The sequence below is a fragment of the Camelus dromedarius genome, chromosome 20 (assembly GCF_036321535.1).
Source record: "Camelus dromedarius isolate mCamDro1 chromosome 20, mCamDro1.pat, whole genome shotgun sequence".
Classification (NCBI taxonomy): domain Eukaryota; kingdom Metazoa; phylum Chordata; class Mammalia; order Artiodactyla; family Camelidae; genus Camelus; species Camelus dromedarius.
This window is the reverse complement of record NC_087455.1, coordinates 7,687,318-7,712,880: the sequence shown is the minus strand read 5'-3', so window position 1 is coordinate 7,712,880 and position 25,563 is coordinate 7,687,318. Positions and strand designations below refer to the sequence as shown.

General features: G+C 46.0%; 1 protein-coding gene across 1 annotated transcript in view; it reads right to left on the bottom strand.

Moving 5' to 3' along the window:
• Nucleotides 1-25,563, bottom strand: part of KCNQ3 (potassium voltage-gated channel subfamily Q member 3) — a 247,626-nt gene that overhangs the window by 92,590 nt on the left and 129,473 nt on the right. The window lies entirely within an intron of this gene.

Here is a 25,563-nt window from a genome sequence, read left to right as displayed (position 1 = left end):
AGCTGCAAGGTGGCCCCGGACCCCTGCCTGACTCCAGGGACTGTGGGTGTGATGATTTGGGTTATCTTACATGGCATACTTGGCTTTAAGAAAGGGAGATTATCTCGGTGTGCCTGACCTCATCACATGAGCCCTTTAAATATGGGAACAGAGGTCAGAGGAAGTCAGAGATTTAAAGCCTGGGAAGGATTCGGCACAAGTAAGACTCTCCATTGCCGGCTTTGAAGATGAAGGGGAGCATGTAGCAAGGAATGTGGGAGGTCCCTGAAAGCTGAGAATGGCCCCTGGCTGCCAGCCAATTAAGGGTCAGAGACCTCAGTCCTACAACCACAAGGAGCTGAATTCTGCCAAGAACTTGAATGGCCTCAGAAGAGGACTCCAAGATCCGTATGAGAATGCAGCTGACCAACACCTTGACTTCAGCCCTGTGATGCTCTGAACAGAGAGCCCAGCCATATCATGAATTAAGTGACGGATGGAAAGCCTTGGAAGAACCTTAATTATTAGGAGACCAACTTATTACAAAAGAAGCTCTTGGCCTCTTAAACCATTTTATTTGGAGGATCTGGCAGTACAACCCTGAGATGGAGGGAGACTTGGAAATGCTGGAAAAACTAAGGCTGCCCCATGACCTGCTCCAGCCTTCCTTGTTACCTAAGTTGATTCCAAAGAATGATAGTTCTTGCAAACACACCCTGTTCTCAGCAAGTTGCTAAATCCAGGAAGATATAACCAACCACATTCTAACACATGAATAAATAAAAGCCATGTGAGAAATTGAGGGATTTGAACACCTCTGTAAGTACCTCTAAGGTTACTGCTTGGAAAATTAAAGCACATTTCATGAAAGCCACTGACTTAACGGAGCGGGCGCTGTAGGGGATGGCAAAATGAGACTAAAAGTAATTTGAGGAAGGAGGAGCCTGGAGGGAGATCATTAGTTCTCTGGAAAGCCTTAGATATTAACAGGGAAACTGACAAATAGGGAAAACCAGAAGACCACGCCCAGCACCACAATGTGCTGGTGCCACGGGTGACCCTTACGATGACTTCCAGTGAAATGTGACATTACAGACAGGCTCAAATGATCGAACTTGACCTATAAGATGGCCAATTATAATCAATTGTAGAAAAACTCTCCATTAAAGACAATGGAATTTCCTGAATTTGAATCTTAGTTCTACACCACAGCTGATGAGTGATCTTCGCCAAGTCATTTAAACAATCTGAGCCTCAGTTTCTACATTGAGAAAATAATATTTTCTGGATATTTAAAGGTCTGATATCATAACATAAAGAATAATCTTTTACACAAAGCAGGTATTCAAAGATAGGCTAGCTTTTCCACCTCCCATTTCCCTTCAAATCATGGTCTTTGAGTCCCTCAGACTGGTGTTTAAATCCTGGCTCTATCACTTATTTTATTATCCTGGAAATGATTTAGGTATAAAGGAAATCTTGCAGCTTGAGTCTAATGCACCGTTTCCAGGTGGGTTGAGAAACACTGCAGGGATGCTGTCTAAATGTTGACATACAGATTGAGAGAAGAGAACCAGTAGCCACACCTCATGATTTTTAACTCCAGGCATCTCCATCCTTTAATGTGCTCACATCCCCTGTGTACTGATCCCAGAAAATAAAGCAGACTTTGCCCCAAACAGGCAACCAACACCCACCTCAATGCCAGGGCATCACAGGAGCCCATAGACCTTGACGAGCAATAGTGTCCCAGCCTTCACCCACATGAGGACAGAGACATTTGCTGGTTTTCTTCACTGATGTATCCCAAGCATTTAGCCTGGTGCCTGGCACACAGCAGGCTCTCAATAAATTCTTGCTGAATAAGTGAAAGAATAAATGATTCAGCTAATGAAAGTCTACTCTGTGCTGGACACCGTATTAGGGATTTTCCACATATTAACTCCTTTAGCGCTCACAACAACCCCACAAAATCACTTTAATTATTCTAACCATTTAATAGACAAGAAAATAGACTTAGTGATGTTAAATAAGTTGCCCAAGGTCACAGCTGAAAAACTGACAGAACTCACATCACTGCGCTTACCTGCTTCTAAGCACAATGTGAACTTCCTCTTACTTTATAAAGATGTTATGCAGTGCTATTACCTTAGGTAATCATTTTGTTTAGTTATTATCCATCACCACCGTTTGTCTTTAGAAAAACACCGAGCGGTAGAAGGGAAAAGGACTATTTCCATTTTTCACTGAAGAGGGAACTGAACTAACTTACTCAGGACCACAGCAAACATTATACAGTCAAGAGCATTTGAATATATTAAGGATATTTTAATTTGCTTAGAACTTACTCCTCTTTGCACAACCACTTAACAACAGCACCAAATTTCTTCTAAGACAGGCGGTAAACTCAGCTCATTTTTTCTCATGCATTAGTGGGAAAGTAATGTCTATCTGAGTCATGTAGGTAGAAAAGCAAATATCTCATATGTGGGGATGTCAGAGTTGCTGACCTGAGAGGTGGTTCATACATCTGCTTGTATATATACCTTTTACTAGCCAATCAACAGACATTTATTGAACCTTGACTATGTGTAGGATAATGTGCAAGGAATTATGGAGTGGGGAGGGTGGAAAGCAGTCTCACCCTTTGTTAGAACTGGGAAGGGCACTGACATCTATGGACAGTCTATGATGTGTTGGCAGCCTGCATACCCTGTCTCATCTGATCACCAGAACCACCTCATGAGACCACCTGGTTTACACTTAGAGATGTCAAGGGACCTACCTAAAGTCACACAGCAGGTAAGTGGAAGAGTTGGGATTTGAAACTAGACCATCCAGATTTCTTTTTCTTGAACTTGACATTTTCACATATAAGATATTTTCGTGTTTATCTTAAAAAGGGAGGTGTATTATTACCTGCTATAAATAGAAGAAAACTGTAAAAATACGTCCAGTGAAAAAATAAAATAAAAAACTGCCTCTAAATTATAGCCAGAGACTGTTGCCAAGCTAATGTTCTGAGCCCAGGGCTTGGCATCTTTCAGTCAGAAAGACTGAAAAGACTAAATAGGGAAAAACTCTAACACTATGTGATTCGATGCTATCGAGTGTCCTATTTCTCCATTAAAAACATCTCGTAGACAAAATCTACGCTGGGGAAGACAGATCCAGCCCCTCACTGTGCAAGTGAGAGCTCGAGGTCTGGTCTGAGGATCCTGAATTCAAGTCCCACTGCACAGAAATGAGCCCGGCAGCCTCCCTGCTCCCTGCGCCAGCTGCACAGAAGCCAAGACACGGTGCTTCTCTCAGTTCTGCCTGTGTCATCCCATAATCATTTACTGGCAACTCCGGAGCCTGGAGGTAAAAGTCTTTTCATTATTTATTAGAAGCATGGCTTTCATTATAAAAGTAACATAACCACAACACCGAACTTAAGAAATGTTTCCTCTGTGATTATTTTCAAGTGTCCTCAGTCCTTCAGGCTCCTCACTTGCAAAATGGGGAGGTAATTCTAACATATTAAGGATTTGATGAGATGATATACGTAAAACACTTAGAACAGGGACTTGCTTGTAGAAAGAGCTATATGTATATTCCTTCCACATTCTTTTTTTTTTAAATTGAAGTATAGTCAGTTACAATGTGTCAATTTCTGATGTACAGCATAATGTCCCAGTCACGCATTATATACATGTATTTGTTTTCATATTCTTTTTCATTAAAGATTACTGTGACATTGAATATAGTTCCCTGTAATATGCAGAATAAATTTGTTTCTTTTAATCTATTTTTATATATGGTGGTTAACATTTGCAAATCTCAAACTCCCAAATTTATCCCTCCCTACCCCCTTTCCCCCAGTAACCATAAGATCATTTACTATGTCTGTGAGTCTGTTTCTGTTTTGTCTCCTGTATCATTCTTAACTCAGTTTACCTTATCTGGGCCAAAGTTGGAACTGGCCAGGCCTTGGTAGCTCTCTGCAAAGACTTAGGGCTGACTTCTGAAAGTTGAAAAGAATTTAATTCCGCTCAAAGAACTTTAACACACACTCCTGCTCTGTTCCTCATCCAGGCACCCCTGGTCCTTCAGGATCTAATTCATGTCCACATTTCTCATGTCATCTCCTGCAATTGTTCCTATTTATAAGCATGTTGCTTTGTTTCATCATTCTGAAAAACTCCTCTTCATTCATCAAAGCCCTATTCAGAGGTGCTCTCCTGTAGGAAAACTTCCCTTCTCCCTGAAATTCTCTCCTTTTATGAGAGTTATGTCTGCAGCTTACGCTTGCATTTAATGTTGTCTTTAGCAACTGGACTGTAAATAAATGTGCTATATGAACATTTATTGGTTAAAAATTGCACCCCTTTTAAGCCTACCAAGCAAATAACTTAGTTGCTTCCACTACTCAACTTCCAAGTTAATTATCAAAGTGACATAAATCTCTTACTTCCCTGTATTATACTTGATGTATTACTTTCCAGCTCAGCATATCTCAGATATTCAAGCATATTAGTACAGATCACCTCATTTTTCTAACGACTGCATAATATTCCACGGTATAAGCTTGTCACAATCTATTTAGCTATTCCCCAATATACATGTTGCTGCATCCCTGAACACACTTTTCTGGGCAGTTAACAATGTTTGCTTGTCTACTCTGTTAGTCTGTGAGCTTCCTAAGAATAGAGTCTAAATTTCATTGATCTCAGTAGACATTTAACCTAGCAGAGTGTCTATAATGTACAAATGATCAATGAATAGTTGGTGAATGAATGAAGGAATGAACAAATGAATGAATGAAGAGAAAATCAAAAAATGCAGATACAGAAAAGAGAGGACTCTCTTGATCTTTCCTTCCAATCTGCTGATCTTGAGGACTCCGGATCTGGGCAGTTTTCCACAAGGGACATGGCTGGGGGCCCTCAGTTATTTTAGGGGAGCCCAGCTGCTTACAGTAAACAGACTAACTGTTCCATTGTCTGATTTTTGTGCAAATGCTCAGAGCTCTTTTGGCACAGGCTAAGGGGATTTAAATAAACCCAGGAAATAAATAAATCATTGCTTCAAAATAGCCAAATGGGATATTTCCAATAAACCATTCCTCTCCAGGAGAGAAGGAACATGGGGAGGAAATAATGCCCAAAGTGGCAAATTTATGAGGAAGCTATAAAGTTAACAGATACAGGAGGTCTGCAGAGAAATGTGCTGCCTTCACCTCCCAACTTCAGGGTATTGCTGGGGTGTTGGTTTCTTTTATGAGACAGTCATGAAGTTGGAAATATAAACAACACTTTAAATCATTATTCAGCAAGAGGGGAGCGATTTCTTTGCTTAGGCAAGGCTGATCGCAGCCGTGATAATGCCCCTTGTTCATTTGTTCTCTCTGTCCAAGAGGCTGGATATATCAGATAGATTGTTACCGTCTGAACATCTGCCCTGGCAGAACATTACATCAGATTATTTAATGGAGCGTTCCATTAAAGGCTTGAGACAGCAAGTTCTCTCTCCCTTCCCTGCCTTTATTCATGCCACCTCCTTTCACCTGGCATGCCTTCCTTCACCTCCGTCTTTCCTAACCAACTCTGCTGACCCCTCGGATCTCAACCCAAGCACTCCCCCTCTGGAAAGCACTCAGCACCTTGGACAAGTGCATTGTGGGAGTGATGAGCACCGGCCTACACGTGTCCGACTCTGTGCAACTGCTTTAAACGCTGAGTCTCACTTTTGTCATTTATAAAAGAAGGAGAATATTGGCATCTACCTGTTAAAGTTCACGTAGGTAATGTGATGTTTACAAAGTATGTGCCGATGGCCACTGCCTGAGAAATCACAGTCATTGCAATCACAACTGTTATTAGACTTTTTAATCACCTGGTGTGGCTCCTGCTGCACTGTCCTGTGGTCACAGAGTTTCTTGCCTTTTTCTCCAGCTGTGATCTCCTGCAGACTTCAGGGTCTCCATGAATGCCAGCAAAATTCTACCCTTTGCCAAATCTTATTTCAATGTACATCCTTGTCAATCTTATCAATGTATATCCACTATCTTTTTTCACCTGCACGATAAACCTGGAGATTAAACTGGATACATTTTCTATTTCCTTTGGACAGAAGAGAAAGTGAGGCTCAAAGGTGCCTGAGTGACTTCACCAGGGTCCCCCAGGTAAGGAAAAGTCCAAGTTCCAGGTCCACAGCACAACCTTGTCAACATCTGTTAACTCACGTTAACCATCCCAACTCCTCGTTTGCTAAAAAGGCAAGGGAAATACCTATTAATGGCTGGGAATGTTCCATTCAACACGATTGTTTGGAACAAGGAGGGAGAAATGAAAATAACACACACTTATAAAAGTAGCAAACACATATACCATGTACCAGGTGCTTCACAAATATTAACTCGTTTCACCCCAAACCAGTGGAGTAGGTACTATTATTAACCCGATGTTAACAGAGATGGAAACTGAGACATTAGACAACCTCCTGCTCCACACCAGGGAAGTGGCAGAGGTTCCCCACTCTCCTGATGCCAGAGTCCAGATCAGTGGGGAGGACCACAGTGGCTCTGTGGGAGCCCAGGTGACGTCACCTCTCATCTCTGTCTCAAGGTCCCTGGGGATGCTCTCGAACGTTCTCTGATCTGATGGATCCTAATGTTCCTCTTTTAATCACAGCTCACAGTCACTTAGGGAGCAACACTGCTCCAGGGAAAACACTGTCTTCTCACTTCGGCTTCTAAGAGGCCCGCCGGTCCATTTTGCCATCCTCATCAGTAGACTAAATTGTCCCTGGAACAGCACCTTTTCACTTCTTCAGAGAAAGATTTCACAAAGTCTCCGACACTCCCCTTCCCGGAATTCATCCGCTTATCTGTTTAAGTAGGAAGAGGACAGTTATGGGGGCTGTTCTGTGTGCCAGACACTGTGCTGGGTGATAAGACCTCCCCAGAAGTTTGCATCCTAGCAGAATGTGGGGTTCACTTGCAAGGAGCAAAAACACCAAGACCTGGAAGTTGGACGTGGACACCACCCCAGGCTCTGACCTCAGTTGCCGATCTTGGCCAGGTCACCCTCTCTGGCTTTAGTGATCAAATCTATAAACTACAGTCACAATGGCTCCCTCCGAGATTCAGGAGAATTAAATGTCGTAATGGGTGGCAAGGACCGAGCAAAGAGCCTAGAGATAAAAACAAGAGCTGACATAACTCAGCACTACAATGGGACAGGTGGTTGCATGGAGATACTGAAGTTGTCCCCATCTTACCAAAGAAGAAACTGGGGCACAGAGGAAACAGGCCCGAAGCTGTGCCACCAATAAAGGTGAGCTCGGACTGGGGCTTAGGCTGCGTGACTCCAGAAATAAAACGCCCTCCTGCAGCTCCTGAAACACAGCGGCCTCGAGCATGCAGCTCTGCCTCCTCCCTCTGCTCTCCACTCTTCCTCTCCTCTCTCCTTTTCTCAGAAAAGGTGTATAAGAGATGCCTGCCGTCTTTTGCAACCGTTCAGTTTTTCCTGGCTTTCCCTCCACGAATACTGCTAATGCCCAGCACTCAGAGAATCCGACCACGACTGACTTCACAGTGACCTGGAAACTCCTCCCGTCTACTGCCGGCCTCCGGGCCCAGCCTCACAAAAGCCCTCTGTAGAAGGTGAGCTCCCCCCAACTCTGAAAGCCCTGAAGAAAGTCCCATGGGATTCTTCTATGACTCACACACTAAAGTTCAAGTGCGTAAGTAGCCCAGGCGAAGAAAGCAGCTGGGAGCTACGTGCTTTCAAGGAGATGCAGGGGGTGGGCTTCGGAGGCCCATGCCGCTAAACTTCAGGACCTTGCTACTCAATGCGTGGTCCATGGACCAGCATCCCCCAGGAATGTGTAAAAACGCAGACTCTCAGGACTCCTCCCAGACCCACTGAATTGGAATCTACAGACTTTTTCATTATTGTGGATGAAATTGTTATTTACTTACACAACAAGATATTAAAATAGGGCCGTCCTGATGCCAGTTTGCACCTGGAATCTGCATTTTAGTCAGATTCAAGTGGCCGTTGACGTGCAAGGAGTACAACTTCGGGGACAGGGAAGAGGGATGCACGGAATAAACAGGAGAACGGATGTCCTCCCTGCCGCCTGGTGATGGAAAGTGCGGGCATTCCATCTGAAGCAAAGGAGTGACTGCTAAGCAAGTAATACAGCCTGTACGGGGGTCTTTAAGGAACAAATAAACAATTAAAAAATCCACTTGCACAGAATGCAGACAATACATAAAGTGAAGTGTACCAGCTTGAGGAAAGGAAGTGCATATTATTTCTCCTGCATTCCTCAGGGCTGACAGTGAAGGTTTTAAGAATGAATGCATGAAAGAAGACTGTTCAGGAATGCAAAAGAAGGACCTTCTAAAATCCTCTCCTTCATAAAAGCAATGAAAACCAAAATCAGCTTTTTCAGAGATCTGGAAATTGGCCAAAGGCTTGGAACAATCCAGGAGTATTACTCAAAAAAAAAAAAAAAAAAAAAAGGCCGACTCTCAGTAGGAATTGCGAGCTTTGTTGCATTTTAACGTGCCTTAGTCCCATTTCCTCCTCTCCCGCCCCATGACAGTCTTGAAAACCAATAGCCCCACAAACTGCAGTGAAAACCAGCAGTCGAGTAGCCTCTGGAGGGGAAAGAACGGGTTTGAAGTGCCTTTGAGGCCCAGTTCCCAGATAACTGTCATTACTTTTTCTGCCCAGCAGTTCCCTGGAAAATCCCATCGCAGGGCTTATCTTTCTTTGACCTAACTCAGCACCAATACGTCAGCAGGATCAATGGCTTCGCCCCTGACTTTTCTCAACCTGCTCCAGATACAGGGCTGAATGCACGCGTATGCCTGGGCCCCAGCCCCTCTTCTGCCTCTGACCTCCTTAGAAGAGATTTAAATTCTAAGGCTGTTGGGAACGGTGAGTTTGTATAGGTTTTCTCCCTGAAGTCTGAGCTGTCTCCTTTTCATTCACATGCTTCCTAGTAACACCGTCTTCACTCATGCCTGATTCTGCCCCATCACGTCTGCTCTGCCTTGCCCAGCAGGGCTCTACTTTGCTAAATGGACCTGCACCATCTAACCCGCGGTCCCATTCTCAGTGGGCATGTGCGCCCCCACCCCCGCAGGCATCCTTTGTCCTCTGACAGGCCCCCATCCTCATCCCCTGCTCTGCAGCAGGCTTCCCAAACGAAGGAGGATGTTTTGAAGCTTGGAAGAGAAAGGCAGTATGTAGTCTTCCCTCTGCTTTCTGTAGAAAGAGGTGAGTGGCAGGATGTGTGGGTGGCAGGCACGGTGGGGACCCAGCTGGCAGCAGCAGATGTGACTGGGACAAGAGGAAAGACTGCAGTGGTGATAGTCTTGTTGGGGAATGGGGGTCAAAGCTGACTTAACAGCCCCCTCTGTGCAGCTCCCTGTTTCCAGCCTTCACCTGCACAGCTTGGGAAATCAGGTTGTTCTCCTGGTTTGCACCTCAGCCACAGAACAAAACCCTTCATATGTAGTAAGAGGGCTGGGACTACAGTGAAAGGGAGTGAGACACTCACCTCGTACACAGAATTTCAGGGGGTGCTTGTACACAGATGTTCATAGCAGCATTATTCATAAGAGCCAAAAAGTGGATATACCCCAACTGTCCATCAACTGATAAACAGATAAACAAAATGTGGTGAATCCTTACAGTGGAATCTCGTTTGGCAATAAAGAGGAATGAAGCGCTGATGCGGGCTACAGTACACATAAGTACTGAAAATATTGTGGTGAATGAAAGAAGCTGGGCATATTCCTACATCTAGGACATAAGAAATGTCTATTTTTATTTATTTATTTTTTAACTTTTTTTTTTTTGTAAAAAGGTCTGTTTTTATGAAATGTTCAGAATGAGCAAATCCATAGAGACAGAAAGTAGATGAGTGCTTACCAGGACCTGGAGAGAGAGGAGAACAGTGACTGCTGACGGGTGTGAGCTTCCCTTTGGGGTGATGAAAATGTCCTAAATTTGATTTTGGTGATGAGTGCATGACTCTGTGAATGTACTCAAAAAATTGAATTGCACACTTTATATGGGTGAACTGTGTAGTTACGTGAATTACATCTCAGTAAAGCTGTTACAGAAACAAATTTAGGGGGATGCCAAAGATCTCAGCTATCTAGATATTTAGTGCAATATTTAAAAAATCAAAACTAATGCAAAAAAGCCACGATTAAACAAAGTATCTAAAAAATTTTAAATGACAAGATCCAGCTCTGCACTGGCACCACTGTCCTCATTTACCTCCTGTTTGTCCCCGCCCTGTGCAGCGAATGTCTGTGTGTTATCAACCCTATACTTAGAATAGTAGTTACTTCTGCAAAGGGATTAACCTGGGGAAGGGGAGACACAAGGGGATTCTACTTCCACGTTTGTATTATCTTATTTCTCAAGTTAGATAGTGAGTCCATGGGTGTTCATTGTATTTATTACTCTTTGTGTTTTTTTGGAACCTTAGAGATAACTGTTAATTCATTAAAATTTAAAAAGATGTGTCCTCAAAGATATTTATTTAAAGGGAACAAATTTTGCATCTCCATAAAAGAATTTAAAGCATAAGTAATTAATAAAACAAGCAACCGCCTCCCCTGCCCCCAAATTGGGAACCCAGTGATAATTCAGTCTCCTGCAACACATGTCTCTCAAGTGTGCCCATGTTGGGGAGAGGTACAGGGGTGAGTGGTGGGCAAGACCTGCCTCATTCTTTCAAACTTCCACTCATCTGGATTTACTGAACACCTTTGCTACTTCAGGCCTGACTGAGGACTCATGAAGGAGTGGGCAAGCCTCCAACATTCAACAAGCTCATGGTCAGGCTGCGTCAGGTGAAGGAGGGACAAGGAGACAGATCAACACAGCCTGACATGATAGGTCTAAGCCCTTAATGGGGGTGTCAGCGAAGGCTTCTGGGGGCAAGTCACCTCTGGGCTGGGGAGTGCAGGATGACCAGGTGGAGGAAGGGCAGGCAGTGGGAATAATGTGTACAGAGGTAAAGAGGCAGAGGCCAGGACAGGGTGTGTCCGGGGATGGGACTTCCAGCAGCCGTCTTATCCCATGATATGTTCTTGAGGATGGAGATGTGCTAAGGAGAGTAGAGGTAAAAAACAGAAGATGCTTCGGGTCTCCTTTGACACCTGGAGCTGCCCCACCAGGCTTGGGGAGGCTATGTGAACATGAGGCCAAAAGAAGCATCTCATTCTTTTGTGCCTTAGTTTTTCTGTTTTATGCACCAGAGCCTAATCCTCACTGAAATATCAGCACCATTTTTCAGTTCTTACTGTGGATGACCTAAGTCCTTTGGATGAACTGCCTCATTTAATTTGGCCAACAAATCTTTAAATGGGTACAGTCATGGTCCCCATTGCAATCAAGGGGCCCTCAGGAACTGAGGGACTTGCCCAAGATTCCTCACTTCTGAGGAGGGGGAGCTGGGACTAATCTCTCTGACCCACACACTGATGCTCCCTGCATTGTTCATGTCTCCCACTGAGTCCGAATTGAGTTGGAATCACACCCTCATCCTGCTGGCCTGGTGCTAACCTCACTGCTGGTTTAGACAGTGACAGAGGACCCCTCACTCTGGTTACCCCAGCTCTTACACTCTGCCCTGGGCCTGGTATCTGCCTGGTAACCCGCCCACTCCTTGGCAGTGATCCCAGGCCTCTGTGTGCTCTGCCAAGGGCGGGCTTCCTGAGGCTGGGACCCAGGCTGAGCCTCGGGCCCTGATTCCCATAGAGAGACTGATCTGACCGCTTCACCCTGACTCCCCACACCATCCAGTTCCATGCCCAAGGGCATGGCCCAGCAGACTGCTGCTCAGGAGGTCTCTTGGGGCCAGGGCTGGTTTGCCGGTCTATTACTTCAAATGGCCAGAGGCAGATGGAACCAGAAGTCCATCTAAGCAGACTGTAAATGTTAAGTCCACCATCAGGTCCAAACAATAATCTCGTTGATGAAATCAAAAGAGACAAGTGACTAGAGAGAGAAAGGAAATCAAGGAGGAGGAAGGAGGTCCTGGGACCTTCGCAGGGGGCAGGGCTGGGCCCTCCTTCTGTCGGGTGCAGGGGATGCAGCAGCTCTGTCTGCTTTCATGGTTTAGATCAGAACAGCAGCCCCAGTGCTCAGAGGGCCTGTGGACACATCTGTGACCTCATCTGGGGCTCCCAGTGCTGACCCCTCACTCTGCCTACACCCAGAGACTGCCCCAGCCCTTGGACACTGTGTGTTCCCACCAGAACCACCTCTTGCCTCACCCTAGTGGCTCCAGCTCAGGTCCCGGTCCCTTTACTCCACCCACTTCTCCTTACACAATCAGAGAACTTACCGTGTGTTGGACACAAAGCCCAGCATCTTCAATATACCTCATGTCGCCCTCGCTATGATCCTCTAAGGTAAACACGACCACCCCAGCCTGAGACACCGAGGGTCAAAGAAGTTGAGTGACTTGCCAAGTTGACCCAGTTAATGAGCGGTGAAACTGGAATTCCAGTCCAGGTTAGTCTGCCTCCAAAACCCATGCTTTTGACCCTTAAGCTGTGCTTGTTGCTTCATCTTCAAATGCCCACCCGCCTTGGTCAGCCACTGTCCATGGGCTGGAACAGCATCAGGTAACTGTTGAGTATTGAGCTGTGCAGGGAAGGGCCAGAGCCCCACCTCCCTCTGCCCCCGACAATCAGGAGGGGCTGTGTATTGGGGTCATCTCCCAAACCTTCCTGGCTGCCTCTAGGATGACAGCTGGGGCTCAGCGAGGCTGGTGTGCAGTCAGTTTGTTTGGAGAGACCAAGTAGACAGAAGGAATGGAAACTTCAGACACACAGGGGCTTCCAGGCAGGGACTCCTACTCTGACTCTTACCAGAATCTAATGTGGGAACTCGTAAAACACAACCTGTGCCAGAGTCCCCCCACAGAAATTCAGATGCCACAAGGTCTGGGTAGCAGAGTGCTAAAGCAATCTATTTGCCTGGGTTCAAACCCGTGGTCTGCCACCCACCAGCTGTGTGACTTTGGATGAGTTATATCACTTCTCTGTGCTCAGCTGCTTCGCCTACATTTCAGGATAATCATTACCTATCTTATAAGGTTTTTAATGTTAGTTAAAGGAACTTAGAATATAGCCTGACCTTCAATAAGCATACAATAAAAAGAGTTGTTAAAATCATTTATTAGCTATAAACTTAAAAAAAGCTCCAAAAGTTCGAATTGAGAACAATGGCAAAAGGAAAAAAGGTTCTCTTTTCCTAACAGAAAGAATCCAGGCTTGGGCTTAGGCAGACCTGTGAGCTGGGTGCCCTTGAGCAAGACACTTAACCTCTCTGAGCCACAACGGTCCCTTTATAAAGTGAGAACAGACTACCTTGAAGGGCTGTGGAAAAGGCCAGTAGCAATAAAGGCACAGGGGCCTGGCACAGTGTCCAGCACGTAGTAGATACTCAACAAATGGCAGCGATTCATGTTGTTCAGCCATTCTAGGGAAAGAAAGCTTAGCTAATTTCTACTCAGTTCGGTGATTTTAGGATGAGTGGCCATTTACCCCCTGTCTCTGGATGAAATAGCTGCTCTGCATTTCCAGACAGGCGATTCACATTTGCTTGTAACAGCAGGCCACGCTGCGTCGATCAGCAGGCTTAGGACCTCGGGGGGGGGGGGGCTGCTAACGGCACAACTTTAATTCCCCGGTAGTGAGTCCGCCCCTTACTTCCGGCTCTTCCGGGATGCTGCACTGCAAGGCAAGGGCGAGAGAGCACGGCGTTCCTTACAGGCCCTGCTGTTCTGACCGGGTTTGCAGTCTCTGGGGCCCTCCTAACCCCTAGACAGTGTCTGAGGCACACAGTCACCATGGAGACGGGGGCTTTTCCCACGGAGGCCGTGTGTCACACCCTGCGCATCAGGGCAGCAGATTTGAGCTGTGACACACGCAAATTGTTCGAACTGACGTCAGAACACGCCCCGGCCTCTGTGTCTACCGCTCGTATGCTTAGCTCATCTGGCTTTTTAATGGCTTTAGATGAGTCAGTTTGCCTTAAATTTGTTTCTTTTTTTTTTTTTCCCCTCCTTAGAACAAGGTGAGGAATGAAACAGACACACTTAATGTCAGTGTCTTTTTGTGTCTCTATCCACTGTCATCTAGATTGTGAGCTCCGTGGGCTTTGAGGCACCACCTTTTATTTCTCTGTCTCTCCTACAGCCCGGAGGCGGCAAGCCAGGTAGAACAGTCAGGCAGCCCGTCTCAGCTGCCACATACCAGCTGGGGGCCTTTGCAAGCAGTTTCTCTCTCCGAGCCCTAGGTTTCTCCTCTGTAAAAAGGGAATTAGATGTCACCCCTCCCAAAGTGTAGTTAGGAATGAATGATTCCATTTAGCTGAAATGCCACTCAGACAGGAAGAACTCATTCAGTGTCACCTTAAGATCATCAGGTCCAGAGTCAAAGCATCTGTTGATTGAGTTGATCTGCAGGCAGATCTCTCTGGATGTGTTCTTTGCAGAGGCAGGAAAACAAGTTGGCAGCACACGCGATGGAAGATTAATGTCTCCTGACCCTCTTGGGGGCGCAAGGACAGGGCGGGTAGGGGACTAAAATTTACCCAGCAGCTCTTCTGAACCAGGACTGAGACTACGTTTTGTCAAAGAATTCTCACAGTCAGTCTGCAACTGAGCATCAATGTGCCTGTTTTACAGATGGGAAAACAGGTACCATGCTGCAAGCTCTTCATCACAACCCATTTTTTAATTCCTTTTGGATGTTCAGACTATAAAACCCAGTCTGCTGTGCTGGTCTCCAGTAGGAATGGGAGAGAAGGTGACCTATATCCACTGGGATCTGATGCAAAACACCTGCGACACACACCTCCCCACCCTTCCCTTTCAGGCGGGAAGCAGAGGGTACCAGAGCCTGGAGCAGCAACTCAAAACTTGAGTTGCCTTGGAATCCCTGACACTGTGAAGGCCTAGATTTTGAGGGCCCACCCGAGTTTCTGATTCAGCAGGTCTGGCAAGAGGCCTGAATATTTGCCTTTCTAATAAGCTCCCAAGCGATGCTACTGGTCCAGGAACACAATCTGGGAACCTCCATCCCAGGGGATGACAGAGCTCCAAACTGAAAAGTGCCCCGGTCCCTGAATCTCCATATTTCATACTTGAAATTTTGTGTTATGTATCTGAAATTTGAGGGTTTATTTATTACAGCTGCTGGAAGGACACTGGAAATGAAGGCTCAAGAAAATGTTTTCTCCATGTGGAAATGGATGGCTCGTAGAAAACAAAAGCTGCCGAACGGGAAATAAAGAATCCAGGTTTCATACCAAGACTTCACCCCCTCAGATCCATCAGGAAACTCCAACATGATTTCTGGGGGCTGCAATCCTGATACCAAGAGTCACCTTCAAATTCCACTCACTATAAAGAAGTGGCTGTAACCTGCTGTCAGGGATACAGGCAAAGACGCAAAACCACCCACTTACCCGGGGTCCCAGATCATGTTCAGTCTCTGCTGCTGGAGTTCAGCCATACTCCTTCCTCTTGTTTCCTACTGGCATTATCTCAGCTCAGGAGTAAACATCACAACTGAAACGTGTCGCCCGCGTCCTCTGTGCCAGGCACCGTGTAAGCTCTTTGCATGAATTATCACACTGAATCCTAGCAGGCGTTTCCTGGACGTGTGCAATGGCTTTCTAACTCACAGTTGGCAGATTAATCTGCTCAAAGCAAAGCTTTTGAAAAATGTCACTCCCCTGATCAAAACCTTCAGGGCCTCCCTACAGAGCAAAGTCTAAACTTCTCAGCATAACCTGAAATTCTCTCCAAAATCTCATATATAGCTCCTTGTCAATCCTAAACCCCTATTACAGTCTGCATCATCAACTCTTAAATGTTAGTGTACATCACGACTCCTGGGAAGATTATTGACCCTCCTTAATGAAAACAGCTGGAGAAGGAACCCAGGAATCTACATTTTTGACATCTCGGTGATTTGGGTACAACTGATCTAAGGACCATGGTTAGAAAAACACTGCATTTTACGTATTAATTTATTGTTACCCATAAGCACTGAGACAACCAACTGAAATTCCCATTGCCGATTGGACTTTATATAAGAGAGGAATTACCGTTTAGGTTAAAGCCCTGTTACAGCAGCTAGAATCACCTTCAGTAACACACAGATTCTGTCTTCCCTACTTGACTGCAAACTACTTGAACTCAAGGCCCCGAGCTCCGTGCCCCTTGCGTATTTCTCTCGTCCTCCTGGCTCCTGCTTCTCCATCACAGCCAGACCCAACGCAAGGCCTCATGCAGAGCCGGGACTCAAGAAACACTTGCCAAAAGGAGATTTCTGTCTCTGTGCATTCAGTCAACAGTGAGGCTGGGGCAGTGGGGTGGGGGCTCGGCGAGGAAGAGGATGCAGACACCTTTGTCATCCACACCTATCTGAATAAAGAATTTACAGTTCCATCACCTAAAGTGGGTAATTTGGACAAGTAGTTGCCAAGTGTCCCATTATCTAAGTGCCCACTTTCTCTAATCTCTCCACCTTCTTACTGAACACCTGCAGCTTCCCTAAAATTTCTGAGCTTTATGATTTTTGTGGAAAAAAAAAACTAAGTAGACTTTCTTATGCAGCTTTGCTGAAGTAATCAGGGAAACTTTAACTTGGTGTTTCAATTAAAACTCTGGCAATGGGTACTGATGCTGCCAGATTGAAAACTGATGGTTGGGAAAAGGCCGTTTTTCTAAAAATACCAAGTCAAGAATTTCTCCAGTTTCCAACTGCTTGAAAGAGAATCTCCATATGCAGGGAGTCCTAGTCGCAGGCATTTCATCCCAGAAACGGGCACATTTTGTTTTCCAAACACCTCATCTGAGGCCATCCTTCCAAGAGCTGTGGGCAACTGAAGGCAAAGCCCGGGCCACTTCCCTTTTAACTCTGATCGTGGGCAAGACTTGGAGCCCCTCCGGGCCTCATCCTCCTCATTCGTAAAGTGAAAAGGTCTGGACTCAGAAGTTGGCACCTGTAGCCTGTGGGCCATATCTGGTCATTGTCTGTTTTTATAAATGAAGTTCTATTGGAACACAGCCACGCCCCTTCATTTCAGCCTTGTCTGCAGCCGCGTTCGTGATGCAAGGTCAGACTTGAGTGGTTGCAATAGAGACCACCACGTCTGAAATATTTAATATATTTATATTTTTATACAAATATTTCCCAGAATGCTTTTTTTTTTAACAGAATATTTTTACAGGACATCTCTTTACAGAAAAGGGTTGGTTTGATGAGTGAACCAAAGGCAAAGGTCTTACTTTGTCACTGACATTGTTATTTAATCATAGCGTGAAACTGGCATCATGGTGCAGGGGCTGGAAGCCGCCATGCATCACATTAGTTTGAGCCAAGAAAAAGGTCTCCTATGACCTGTTTCCCTTTACTTATTTATTAAAAAATTCTAAAGATCTCTCAACAACTCTGCAACCAGCTTGCTTCTATGATAACTAGCTGCCAGGGGTTTGACTTCTGGTAACTTCCCTCCACTTACGCTGTCCAGCAGCATAGAGACACAGGATGGACGTGGGCTTTGTCATCACCTGGAGGCAAATCCAGCTTCATCTCTTGCTAGCTCTGGCTAACTGCCTTAGGCCTCATGCTTAATCTGAGCCTTAGTTTCTGAATCTATAAAATGGGGACAATGACATATGCAAAATGTCAGCATGGCACAGAGTGGGCTCATAGAACATGATAGTGTTACCCAACCGAACTCAGGTCTGCTCGCTGATGCAGAGCAGAGCCAATTCACTGACAGTGGGTTGTGGGGGAAGGAAAGTACCGTATTTCTTGCAGGGCATCCAGTGAGGAGAATGGTACTAGTACTCAAAAGACCTGAATCTAGGATGGCTTTTAGGGAAGGAGTTTTTAAGACAGTGTGAGGGAGCGGGTCACAAGGGTGTGATCAGCTCATGCACAATTCTGGTTGCTACTATTAAAAGATTATTTACCTCCCCTTTCAAATCAAATAAAACCAAACAATGAATTCATTGTATGGTCCCTTGGGGAGAAAAAAAAAAGCTAAGACATGACACTCGAGGAGTTCTAATCGCAATTGGTTTTTTCCAGTCAGCCTTGTGGACTTAGAAGAAACCAGGAAGGTCATTCATGCCACCCTCTAGGCCAGCACATGCTTCGCAGGGTTGCCATGAGGATCAATGGAACATTCCAAGTGCACACCCACTCTCACTGGTGACATCTGAAGCCCCCTCTTTGGGACCACCTACTGAACCCAAATAATAAAACTGAAATATTGCTACCACCATCACCACCGTCCACAATGCCTGGAGCACCTACGAGGTGCGGCCACTGCGCTGAGCCGCTGTGCTCATGACTGCATCTTGTCCACACAACAGCCCCAGTGGATGGCGCCCAGGACAAGCCTTCCATTCCAGGGCTGCTCTTCAGCCAAACTGTAAAAGAACTCCGTTTTTATTTTCCTAATTTATTTGTAGGAATGAAGACAACCCTCGCAGCTCCATTACTGTGTCCTCACCACGTGTCAGAAATGGTCCTGGGTACCTGAGCTCACGGACGGCTCAAACCCTTTATCAATTTTACAGAGGAGGAAATAGAGGCCCTGAGGGGTAAGGGACTCCGTGAAGGTCACATGGGGGAGTGGCAGAGCCACGGACAGAACCTCAGGAACGTCCGGTTGCCAGCGCTCCTTACCGGGGAGCCTAGCCGGCATCCGACTGCCCCTGCGCAGCCCCCTGCAGGAGGCCCGCTTAGCACTGTCAGTGACGGGGAGCCCTCTACCCCCACAAGGCAGCCTGTTCTGGTTCCAGGCATGATGGACGTTTAAAACTACTCCCTTATATTGATTCGAAATGGGTGTCTCCTGCCACTGTCACCAGGCATTCTTACCTTATTCTGTGCCCAGGCCACACCAGCCTTATTTTGGAACATCAGAACAACCTTCCACTAAAAAATTAAAAAAAATTTTTTTTAAAGTTAAAAAATTTAAAGAAAGAAAAGAAAAGAAAAATTAACAACAACAACAGAACAACAACCCTCCATGGTCAGCATCACCAGCCCCACGACTGTGAACTCACTGAGGAGTCTGTGTCCCAGAGAAAACCAGACAGAACCAGGATGGATTCCACGCAGAGCCACACAGAGCCGCACGACGATGGGAAATCACTCAACTCCTTCCAGTCTGCGCAGCGGGGATAATACCGCGGATGGTAATGCCCAGCTCAGCAACGCTATGAGACCAAGACGCTGTAATACATACACGGCGTGTGGACCAGAGTAGACGCTTCATTGATGATCCTTGAACTTTCTCATCTTCTTGGCAAAGAATGAACACGACACATCCACAAGAGACAAAAATTATGAATGAAGAAAAACGCAACAGAAATGGCCTGAAGATGGCAAAAGAGAATAATTAATATTTTTTTTTAAGAAAAGGAAAAGACTTTATTGAAACTTACTATGGTGTTAGGCAACATGTTCACCATTTTTGTGTTTTGTCATTTAATTTTACAACCTATGAGGGAAACGTTACTGCCTCCTTTACAAATGAAAAAGACTAGGACTCAGAGACGCTGAGCAACTTGCCTAAAGTCACACAGCTTAGAAGTAGCAGATTCAAACTTGGGACTCTTGACCTCAATCTAGCCCTCTTTCCACTACAGTCTTCTCTCCCCTCCAACATCTGTCCAAGCCACGGCTATGATCAGTGTTTGTTCAACTCTGGAAGAGACGCAGATCACGCCGAGCGTCACAGATACAGGAGGGGACTAGATGCCCAAGTTTGCAAAGTAAATCCTAAAAAACCTTAAAGAAGGAACTGCGAGGCTGCTGAATTCATCCAAAGGAGGACTCAACAGAGAAAGAGGGAAGGGGAAGACCGGCTGAGGAGACAGATTTTTGAGCGTCTTTTCACGAAATCTAAAAATTCCTAACTTTCTACATGTCAAAAGATTTTTTTTGTCGGCACATGTGAGAACGCCCTGCTGAGAAGGAGCCAACTGAGCAGATGGGTGAGTTCGCAGACGCGCAGATGCCGAAGTTGGAAAAGTCCCTGCTGACAGTCTCCAAAGGACAGACCCAGAAACTCCCTCCGCCCAGCCCCACTGCCAGCAGGGCGGTGCTGAGGCTTGCTCTCTGGAAACCAGGGAGGACAAAAGTCTTTCTGCTTCTGAAAATGAGACTCTCCCCTTTGCTTTTGGGTCCCACTTGTCCTCTGTGTCTCTCCATTTTCCATTTGATGCCCCATCTCTGCTTCACCCGTGCAGGGCAGGTGGAGGGTAACATCCCTCTGCGACAGGCAGGGGCTTACTCAAGGCCACAGGGCTGGGATTCAAGTGAGTCAGGGGGACCTCATCACCAAAATCCATCTGTCCTCCAAGACCACAAGATTTTCTTCAATTATGAAAGTAGACAGACCACAGGAAGAGTAGCAGTGCCTGTGACATTGTCATTAATAGAAATCACAGACGTTCTGCTATCGCATCGTAATTGTAGCAGAGCTCTCAAAATAACATTTCCTCTTTCCACTACTTTGCAATTACGGTACTTATTATTAAGTTTGTTGTGGGATCTTATTATTTACCGTATTACCAAAGATGCACATACATTACTATTTCAAAAATGGTTTGTTTTGAATTTTGATAACTGTATTTCAGTATAATTGGCTTCTTCTGTAATCCTATTAATTTTGTTTTATGCATTTAAAAACCATTTTGCTGAGAAGGCCAGAGGCCGACTGCCAAGAGGGTCTGTCGCACCAAGAGCAGATAAGAATGCTGATCCAGAGAGACTGGCTTCCTGAGATCACACTTTGCAATCGGCATTTTCCTTGGGCACTTCTTCATTTCCCCAAGCCCTGGGGAGACAGATAAGAGAGGTGCAGAATCCGCAAGGGCCCATCACTGACAAGTTCCATCGGGATGGGAAGAGAAGCATTGTTCTCCCGAAATCAATGTCATGACCATGTCCTCGTTGTCTCTCTCAGTATCTCTGGACAGTCATCAGGGATGTGACTTTGCAGATGAGAAAATAGGCTGCCCAGGCAATTTTTGGCCCTTGGCCATTTTTGGTCAAAAGAAGCCCTCGTTTTGCAAATGTTAACCACTGTATACAAAAACAACAACAACAACAACAAAAATTTCTTCTGTATAGCACAGGGAACTATATTCAACATCTTGTAATAACCTTTAATGAAAAAGAATATGAAAATGAATATATACATATGTATCTGCATGACTGGGACATTGTGATGTAGCCCAGAGACTGACAGCTGACGCACTGTGACCGACTGTGCTGCAGCCACACGGGCCAGTCTTCAGGTTTGGATTTTACTGTAAGAGCCAACAGGACCATTTGTTCATCTTCTTTCTCTCTTTCTCTTCAAAAGCTGGGAGGAGAAACACACCCAAGTCTGGGAATAGAGTGACTACAAAGTGGAGATAACATGACCTGCTCTGTTGATGATGAAACACGTAATTATATTCACACACACAACACGCACATATGTGCACACCTATGATTGCATAGGTATACATGCATACATGTGTGTAAGCACATACATACACATACACATGACTATACGTGTATGTGTATGTACGTACCTATATAGATACATAGGTGTGTGTGTATATATATATCTATATAGGTACGTACATACAGAAGTATTATTGTTGAGAGAGCCCGTGGATCTGACAAGCTTTGACAAATTCCGTCAGGAATTAACAGTCCGGGCAAAGGCACTGACAGACACTGATTTGTTTATGCACCATAATTACCGAGCACCCAGTGTATCCTACTGTGTAGCAGCCTCAGTTCTGGGTGCTGGACACACAGGCGTGAACAAGAGAAACGAAGCCTCTGGCCCATGGACCTGATCATTCAGTGGGAGAAAGACAAGCAGTGAACAATAAACAGATATTCAAGAGCATTGCAGGGAGAGAGCAGTGCTATGAAGAAGATACGCCAGGGAGCCATGACTGAGGAGCGTGGGCTGCCGGGACCTGGGTGCTGAGGAAGACCTTTTGGTGAGGGGGACATTTCAGTTGAGAGATGAGGGTCCTAGGAGCCAGCCACCATGAACTGTAGGGACTGTATCCCAGACAGATGAAAGATCTGGTTCAAAGATACGCAGGCGAAAATGAGTTAATCACCTTTAAGGAGAAAAATATCATTGTGTTCGCCTCGTAGTTGGCAGGGGGGGCACAGGTAGGAAATCAGCATGGAGAACTGCCGGGCTGGTGGGCCAGGCGTACGTGTTCCAGGGCATCGAACAGGGGAGGAAGAAGTGATGTGGTTTCTTGATTTGCCTGGATTCCAGCCAGACCAGAATGGAAGCTCGCCTCAAGGGTGGTTGCCCAGGCTGGGGTGGGAAGAGAAAGCTGGGGGCGGGAACTCACATTTATTAAGCACCAGCTACACTCAGGGGCGGGCTGTCGTTGCTCTGTTTCATGCTCCACATCAGCCCGGTGGATGAGGTATCATCGTCTGGCCTGGACCAACTTGGAAACAGAGTGAGACTGAGCATCTTGCTCAGATTATACCGCTGATGCCGCCTGCCCTGTCACTGAGACAACGCGTCCCTTGAAAACACAGCTGGGAGGGAAACTGGAGGTAAACCCTAGCTTGTGCCAGCACTCCCAGGGATACAACAGCCTCAGGATGTGTTCTGGTCCCCACGGAGTGCGTGCCTCTCCTCCTTTGCTATGTTACTCCAGGAGGGCATCACTGATCCCCAGCAAAGGTATGTCCAGTCCTAACAAATTGATCCCCTATGTGTGTATATATAATTCGTAAATACATATATTATATATACATATAAAGTCATCTACTTTACTCCATCCCCATCTTATCCCCATCTCATCTCCATCTCATCTCCGTCTCATCTCACCTCCACCTCATCTCATCTCATCTCCATTTCATCTCGTCTCCATCTCATCTCCATCTCACTTCCATCTCACCTCCATCTCATCTCCATCATATCTCCATCTCATTTCATCTCATCTCCATCCTCATCTCATCTCATCTCATCTCATCTCTAACTCATCTCCATCTCACCTCTATCTCATCTCCATCTCATCTCATCTCATCTCCATCTCATCTCATCTCATCTCCATCCTGGTCTATGTCCCACCATGAGGACAACTGCAGTAGACTCACCTGGGACCCCGCATCCACTCCCCACTTAAAGGCAATTCACGGCAGCCTCAGAGAACTTTACAAGGGCATGTCCTTGTAGACTCCACATGCTGGAAACCCTTCAGTGGTTTCCCACTGCCCAGGGAGTAGACCTCAGCTCCTTCCAAGGCCCAGGGAGCTCCAATGACCCGCCCCCCCAACCCCTCACTCCTCTTGCCAATGGTCCTGCAGGAAGAGGGAGCTTCCTTTTGACCTCTCTTCCCTGGGTCCTCACACATGTCTTCTTTGTGTCCCCGTCATCTTCCTCATACTCCATCTGTCTCACTTCAACTCCCTCAAGCCTGGATTAAAGGAAAGGCTTTTGCATGGCATAGTTTTTCCTGACCGTGTCAGGTCAGGGCTCTGTGTCCACAAAGCACCCTACACCCAGCGTACCCTGTAGGACTCATGGGGAACACCCACTCTGTCGGCACTAGGAGGTCAGGGACTGGTTCTGTCTCCTTAGCCTCTAGCAGAGTTTCCCTCCAAAAATCCAAAAAACAAAAACCACCTTCCTAAGTAAATTGAATTTACCTGTGAGTTCCCAAAGAGTAGCCACAAGAAAAAGCCCTTCTGAAGGTTTGCCTTTCAACCCTTTATCTTGTTCTCAAGCAGCTAAGCAGGGCCACATCCTGCTCCTGAATTTTAACAGGACAAGAGCCTTCAGTCCACGCTCAGAAGGAGAGAGCAGGCTGCCCTTTCGTTCCCAGCCCCGTCCGTCCCCTTGCCCAGTTCTGAGGAACTGAATGCAACTGTCCATGGCGCACTCCCAGGAACCCCCTCTCGGGAGCACAGTCCTCGGGTATGTGTCTTCTCTTCTCTCGCAATATACTTTATTCCCTCCCTCTGGATTCCCTGCCAATCATCTTCTGCTGTTTGCATTTCCCTCCTGTTCCCATCCATGAGAAGAATTCCATTTCTAAGATTCACGTTTTGCCAGGGCTGCTTGGCCTCCTCCCTGAGATGCCTGCCAAACCATCTCAGGCACCAACGCAGGCACCACCAGCCCTCCCTTCCTTCCATATCGGACATCAAGAGCTCTGCTGGCCTGAAGCTTCCAAAACACAGTGGTGCAGTGACCTCCACTTAGCAGGTGGCCCTCCTGATGGACAAACATGCAGGTGGCCTGGCCCGATGACCACAAGGCTGCTCGGAGGCTGTGGGGTCCCAACAGAGTGTGGGTGGGAGGGACACTGGCAGGAAGGGGGCAGAGCGGGGAGGAGGAATTCAGGTTGGGAGAGAAGGGAGAGGAAGGCGAGAGGAACCCAGGAAGAGAGGAGAGAGTGGTAAACAACGATTGAGAAGGAGTCCTGGATGGGAAATAAAACAGGAGCAAGAAATGAAAAGAACACAGGGAGAGCGCTCCAAAATTGTGTTTTTCTTGGTAGAAGATGGTTTGTTTTGATGAAAACGCACTGTAGAAATGGTAACCTGGTCTCTCCCTCTCTAACTTTATGACAGAAATATCCCCCCCATGTTAGTAAATTTTCAATAGCATCATTTCCCAGGGCTGTGAAACAGCCCACAGGCTGGGTGAGAGTGATCGCCCACCCAAAGGGCTTGCCTTCAAGAGCCGGGAAGAGCTTAATGTGGGCATGTCCAGGGTGAGCTGGAACTGAAGCCAAGCTGACTGAAGACATTCAAGTTCAACTGGAAAAAAAAAAAAAAAAACCAAACAAACCTGACAGTGCAGGAGTTCACGTCTAGGTATGTTCCCAGAGAACTGAAAACAGGTATTCAAGCAAAAACGTGTACACACATGTTCACAGCAGCAATATTCACAATAGCCACAAGGTGGCGACAACTCAAATGCACATCAATGGTGAACGGACAAATAAAATGTGGTCTAGCCATATAAAGGAATATTATTCAGCCCCCAAAAGGAATGACACACTGATACATGGTACAACGTAGGTGAACCTTGAAAACAGCATGCCAAGTGGAAGAAGCCAGATACCAAAGGTCTCATGCTACATAATTCCACTCATGTGAAATATCCAGAACAGGCAAACCCATAAAGACAGAAAGCTGCCTAGTAGTTTCCAGGGACCGGGGGCAAGAGGGGGTGGGAAGTGATTTCCATTCAGGGTGATAAAAACGTTTGGGACCTAGATTGAGGTGATGGTCAAAGAACATTCTATATGTGCTAAATACCACTGAATTATACACTTTAAAATGGTTAGTTTTATAAGAATTTCCCATCAATTAAAAAAAAAGTTGACAAAAAGGACATTTCTGGTTTTGGCCCCCTGCCTACCACCTTGTGAGCTCTGGAAATCACAATTTAGCTCTCCCGTTTTCTTGGACAGATACGTTATTTGCTCCTTTTCACATTATAAGCACTGCTGTCGTAAACATCT